This window comes from Hemicordylus capensis, chromosome 3 (genome assembly GCF_027244095.1).
Source record: "Hemicordylus capensis ecotype Gifberg chromosome 3, rHemCap1.1.pri, whole genome shotgun sequence".
Classification (NCBI taxonomy): Eukaryota; Metazoa; Chordata; class Lepidosauria; order Squamata; family Cordylidae; genus Hemicordylus; species Hemicordylus capensis.
The window spans coordinates 53,313,738-53,320,553 of NC_069659.1; positions in this window are offsets into that span (position 1 = coordinate 53,313,738).

The window sequence follows — 6,816 nt, forward strand, 5'->3', positions numbered from 1 at the left end:
ATATGATCTGCAACTGAGAACACTTCATGGGCTGACTTCTTTTCAAATTCAATTTTTATTAATTTTAACAGTAGTAATATTATCATTCATTGCAAATACACACAAAAAGGTGGCCTTCCCGCACACATCTCTTCATGAATCATCAACTATAAAATTTACCCTTGCTATAATAATAATTCAAAACATAAATTCAAACCCTTACAAACATAGCTAATCTACCCAACCTGCAGGTTTTTTTTTACTAAATTTCAAACCCTGCTGTAAAGTCCATAGTAGGAAAGTAATTCTTTAGATACAACAAGAATGGTTTCCAGTCTTCTTTAAAACATAGGGCTGACTTCTTTTCAACCAATAGCTGCTGGAGTGAGATCATGGTGTGGAGGAAGGGGGGCTTTAACCCTGACCCCAGTCATGGTCCTGATGTGGATCGCCTCCTCACTATGGCTGCTAATTGCCATGAAAAAAAAGCTCCCATTGGCATCAATGGGAGCCTCCCCCTCCATAGAAAACAACAGCCATAGGGGGCCAGTTCAGATTGGGACCATGGCTGGGTGAAGGGTTAAAGCCCCCATCCCCCCATGCCACAGTCTCAATCCATGGGGACCCCAATCTGGCTGCTATTTCATTTAAAAGCAACAAGTATGTTAACATTAAGCATATTTGTAGCGTAACATGTAATATGACCCTAAATCCGTTTATTCTTTCAGGTGTAACAAGCTTCCTTATTGCTTATTGAGAATGCGTAGCTCAGGGAGGCCAACCTGAGTGAGGCTTTCCAGCTGTTGTTGGACTTCAACTATCATCCCCAGCTGTAGTCCAAAAGAGCTGGAGAGCCTCAGATTGGCCACCCCGGGATAGATCCAGCTGCAAGAATCAGTTAATAATCAAGGGCAATATGTTAATAGTATGCTATACTATATGCACTATAGATGCATATGCTTTATACATTGATGAGGATGATTTTGGTACAGAAGTTGCCAGAGCTCCTGGGATGAGTATTAGTTGCAGATAAAGTCAGACTATGTAAGCATGAGATAAGATCAGTGACAACAATGAGGGCATTCCATTGGAACCTTAACTCACCTTTGAAACTCCCTCTGCACTAGTTATGCAATCGTGCAATTCATTGTTAAGGCAAAAAAAAGAAGAAGAAGAAAAAAAGAGGCATTTGCAAAGAGAATGAGCATTCTGGTCAATGCAGGTTTTAGATTCACAGTACAACCTGATGAAAGCAAGAGCTGCCTGAAGCTTCATGTGTGATAAAACTCCAAGAGAAGATGCATCCATGGAACGTGGGATTCCTCAGGATCCCAAAGGGGCAGCTGTTCCTGTTTCTGGATACAGTCACACTAGAGCCCTATTCAGAGACACTATGTTGCATGAGTGTACAGATGCCTGTACCTATGTACACTGTACACTCATTGTACAAATGCTGAACATAATGTGTGAATGGGCCTTATGAGTTGAACTTTGGAGGAATCTGGGGATAATGACCAGTCTCAGGAATGATAAGATATCCTGAGAGATAGTAGGTCACCACTTCCTCAAACTTTCAACTTGTAGCTATGTTATGATCCCAGCATTTGAGAGATGATTCAGTGGCTGATGGGACCTGCCAATGCCTCAATACTGGCATCCAGGCAGTCACTATGAGTAGCAGGTGCATGGGACAAGTATTAGCTCTGAGGCAGCAGGTGAGATGGGAGGTTGCCATTTTGGAAAAGAAAATTTAAGAAACTTCAGTACTGTCTCTTTGTTTACAGTAGTCTCTATTGACCTATTCAAGCATTTGGAAAGCATGTACAATATATATGGTTATAACACCAATTGTAGACCATGCCTCCTGTGCTATAGAGCCTGTCCCTTCGGCCTAATGCCCATGTCAGGGTTTCTTAACCTTGGGTCCCCAGATGTTGTTGGACTACAACTCCCACCATCTCCAGATATGGCCTTTGTGGCTGAGGATGATGGGAGTTGTAGTCCAAAAACATCCCGGGGCCCAAGGTTAAGAAACCCTGGCCTATGTAGTTCCTCATCACAGGGAATATCTCTCCCAGAAAAATGTTGTACTTGTAGTCAGAGTGGGGTGAGGATGACTACATAGCACATCAGGCCTTGCAATTCGCACTGTAACTATGCACTGTGCACACAGTTAACTAAACACCTGAATAGGGCTATTGCATTTCATTGTAGCCATTGGATACTTATCCATTTCTAGAAAATGTTAGCTTAATAGATATATTGTAAACAGCAAAATATGTTATGTTCATAAAATGCAATTAAAATCAACAATTTAATTAAATAGTCTCATCTAGTTATGGAAAACAAGGTATAGCTTCATGAACTTTGATATTCCATGCAATGTGGACTTTAGGCTGCTTTTTCTTGACGACAGGAAGTACATACTCCAAGAAAGCCACTTTGGATACTGGAAGAACGTGTAAATTACTGGCCAAAGGTCTGAAAAGGAGATTATGTGTGTGTGGCAGGGCTGGTTCATTACTGAATTGACGTTTGTAGACAACAGATAGCAAGGCAGGACAGTGTATACACATAGGGCCCATTAGGACATAGTGTGAAGCCTCGAGTAGACGAAGCTGTGGTTAATCTACGAAGCCAAGAATCATGCAGCAGGTAATCGATCAACTGTGGTTTTGCAAACTCTGACTTCTGGGCAGAGGGACCCCTCCCTCTTCCTGGTCCACTGTATCCCAGCAAGCTCCATAGTGCTTGCATCACCAAACTGTGGGAAGGACATCAGTAAAATGGAAGCCATTGTTAAAGCAGCAACCCTAACACTTCGAGGGGGCATGCTCAACGCAATCATGCCTTCTCGGCATTGATCACCCACCCTTGATAGGGAATAGACCCTTTCCTCATACCACTTGCACCACTACCTTGGCAAGGTCTCTGCGGCTATGCAGTCTCACACAAGCACAGTTATTGATACTGGGGATGGCGAGGGGCAACTGCAGATGGCAATGGCATCTCGGGGAAGAGAATGACAACAGCAACCAAGAAATTGGGGTGAGGATGTGGTGGGTTGGTGGCTTGCTTTGTTTGCAGTGGAGTTTATATTGCGATGAAGCTTTGATTCTACAGTGTAAATGTACATAGAGGTGGGGGAACCAGACCTAGGAACGTGCCAATGAATCCTGGGGGAGGATCCTGGGTGCCAGACCAGAGGAAAGCCAAGAAGGGATTTTACTGACTTCCTAGGAAGGAATATGTATATGAGGACAGGCAAAGGATCCTGGGGTTTGGTCTATTGTGACAAAGTATGCTCCTGGATTCACAGATCAAGGCCAAGCAGTCCAGGAAACCCCAACATACTCTTATCCCCGTGCTGGTTTGCTTCTCCTTTCATAAGAGGGCCAGTCCATTGGAGAAAAACAGAGACACCATGTGTTTCAGCTCTCTGTTTGACTGCATTCTCGTGAGGTAGACCTTCCAACTATAGCCCCCCCCCCTGATGTGGGGCTCCCGGTATCTCTGGCTAATAATAGAACAATTGCTTCATACTTTCCCCTCTCCACTCAGCCCTTCCAGACTTCCAAGGAGTCTGATCTGCTTAATGTGTTCGAGAAGTTTCGCATGGGCAGAGTTAGGAAAGACCGGGGATGGATCCTTCATCCAGAGCTAAACAGGCTGGGCTGGGACCAGCATTGCAGCATATGTAAATTGGCCACCTCTGAGGATTAGAGCAATCCCTGGCTAGCCAGATGACCATGTCACCTGGATTAAAAACACACATATGGATACGTGTTATGGGGAGACCAGTCTGTCAGAGGGAGTACTTGCACTCTTGGTTTGTGGCCATCACCAGGAGCAGAAAAAGTGTTGCTGAGGGATCTTTCCCCAGGGCTTGCATGGAACTAGCAACCGGGCTGGGTGGCAACAGCCCCCTGGCCCATATGTGTATCTCCATGGCCAGTCACTTTCATGAGAGAGCGGTCCTTGGGAGAAGGGCATAAGCATCTATTGTACGTTCTGTCATTGCACAGAACTTTTGAGCCCAATCCTTTTGTCCCATTGAACAGCTTCACTCATGAAGTATGGCTGAATCTGCATGCTTTCACCCCCTGGGGAAGGGGCTGGGTCCCCTTTCCATTACAAACTAGTACAAAAAATAGAACAGGATCACTGGAAAAAACCAAGGGCTTTCTTTTCTCTCAAACTTGGGGTTATCTTGTTCATGGTAGATTTTCCTTTGCCAGAATGCATAATACTGCATCTGTCTGGGATACCTCTAAACCAGGGCCAAGGGTGAACATCTCTCTCTCTCTCTCCCCCTCCTTCTCCAGATTTATAGGCATCCTCTATACCTGGTATCCCCAAACTGCGGCCCTCCAGATGTTGCTGAACTACAATTCCCAGCATCCCTAGACACAATTTTTTGTGGCTGGGTATGCTGGAAGTTGTAGTTCAGCAACATCTGGAGGGCCGCAGTTTGGGGATGCCTGCTCTATACAGTTGGAGGGAGCAGTATGTGGGAACTTAAATACAGACAATGTTAAGGCTTGCAAGGCCTTAATCAATGTCCTGCTGCCCAACCAGACAACAAACACAACACCTTTAAAAGGATGTTTTGCTGAGCAACCAGATCAGGTGTTTTGTGAATGAAAGGGTTCGTTGCATTTGTGCCTCTTTTCCTTCCTCAGATGGAAGCTGTCAAAGCATTTTCTATTGTAATTCTAAGTAAAGATCTTGCATGCTGGGCAACATGCCAAGTTGTGCGTGAAAGTTTACCTAAGAACTCCAATCCCCAATCCCTCTTGGTGCCAAGTGCACAAAAAACCAAGCACCTCCTTCCCCAGAGCAAGTCGGGCTTTGCCCGTCAAAACACTTGGAACCCTTGTCTTTCAAATTTCAGCACAGAAGTGCCACAGAAACCTGACTTGCTAGCCTCCCACCCAATCCCTGCACACATCCCACTGTTGATGAGTTGGTGCAATGGACAGAGACAGATACCAGATTTGTGGGGTGACGTGTTGTAGGGATGTCCACGAATAGTTGATCATTTTTAGGGGAATTGGGCCAGGAATATTAAGAAAAAGAAGAGCAGGTCCTTACCTACTCTCCACCACCTCATGCAGCTTCCTGCTGGTGTGGCGAGCATCCCAATAACCCCAGACACAGTGCCAGCATGCATGGGTGCCATTTGCAAAGTCAGCAACACCATGCTAACCATGCAAATGGCGCCTGCACATGTACAGATGCCATGCACATCCTAGTGCCATGTGGGAGGTTATTGGGATGCGCACCACGCCAGAAGGAAGCTGCATGGGGTGGCAGAGAGCAGGTAAGGACCTGCTCTCCTTTTTCTTAATGTTCCCAGCCCAATTTCCCTAAAAGTGCTCAAACTGCGGTTCATGCACATCCTGAACGTGCTGTCTCTTTAATTGAATGGGCCACAGGAAGGTTGCCGCAGCTGGGGTTTCTGCTGGTGTATTCCAGATGTAGTGTTGATGGAAACCCCGCTGTGGATGGGGTCAGCACATTGGTATATCTGATAAGTGCCATGGTATAATTCCCCCAATGGCCTGGCATATGTGCTCTTTCTGGGTAAACAACCTAGTTGTTCAATTTCTTGTGTTACCTGGGCTTCATGTATTTCTGCACAATTCACTGCAGTCCTGTATTCCTGGAGACCTCTTGTTGCCCCTGTCTTGTTATCCCATCCTTTTAGTGCAGATGGGAAAGCAGGCTTTCTCCAATGTGGCTCTTTCCCTTTAAATGAATGAACTCTGGGGACATGGCATTCCTGTTGCCAAGCATCAGCAGGAGGAGTACAGAGATGGCGGAGGGTGGGGCACCAGCTCCAAGAGGCAGCCAGTGAGAAACACGGCTAGCATAGAACTGACCCATTTCTGGGGTGCTCTGAGCCACCCTCTCTATGGTTTCGGGAGGAGCTTGAGCACAAAACCCAGGTTACAGTGGCAGCAGAATTCGGACAAAACATTGGCCCTTTGGAACCTGAGGTTATAGCAGTGAAACTCACTACAAACCAAAGGTTGAAATTCTGGTTTGGGAGTGAAAACAGAGCCACAGCGGGGTGACGAAACCAGTTTCACACATTTGGACAACCACAAACCTCTGGCACGTTTACCTATGGTTTGGCGTTATGTCCGAATGTGGCCATGGTGAAAAAAGGGAATGTATCTCATAAATAACAGGGTACCCTACCGGTACAAATGGTGTCCCCCCCCCCCAACCAACCAAAACTTTTAAATGGTTTTGATGAAGTAACTAGAACATTTCAAGAGTTGTTCTGTGTGCCGAAATTGGAAATGCTTGCTTGTCTCTTGCCCACTTTTGAGCATAAACCAGGAAGAAAATCTAGCAGGATGGCAGTAAAACAAGTCAGGCAAGTTTCAAACTCTTGAATGAGTACTGCTAGTAAAATGACTACTCACAGGAGTGCTACTGGCTGCAATAACAGTGAAATGTGCAAAGGTCTTGATTCGAAAATGAGTTGTGCTAGAGATGAAACAATCAAGATAACTTTTACTATCCACAGCATTTACAATGTATCAGCGGTGGCCAGAATGGGGGGGGGGGGTAAATGAGCCACAGGTGCGGCTCATTCCCACTCTCCTCTCCCTGACTGCCACACTCTGTTTTGTCTCTCCCGCTGCAGAATTACCCTTGGTGTGGTGTGTGGGCTGGTTATTCACCTGGTTCCCCAACTAGGTGAATAACCAGCCTGTGCAGCTGGAGTTAGCACTGCAGCGGGTGAGACAATGCAGAATGTGGTGGCCGGGATGCGCTAGAAGAGCAGGAACCTGTGGCTCATTTACCACCCCCCATCCCACT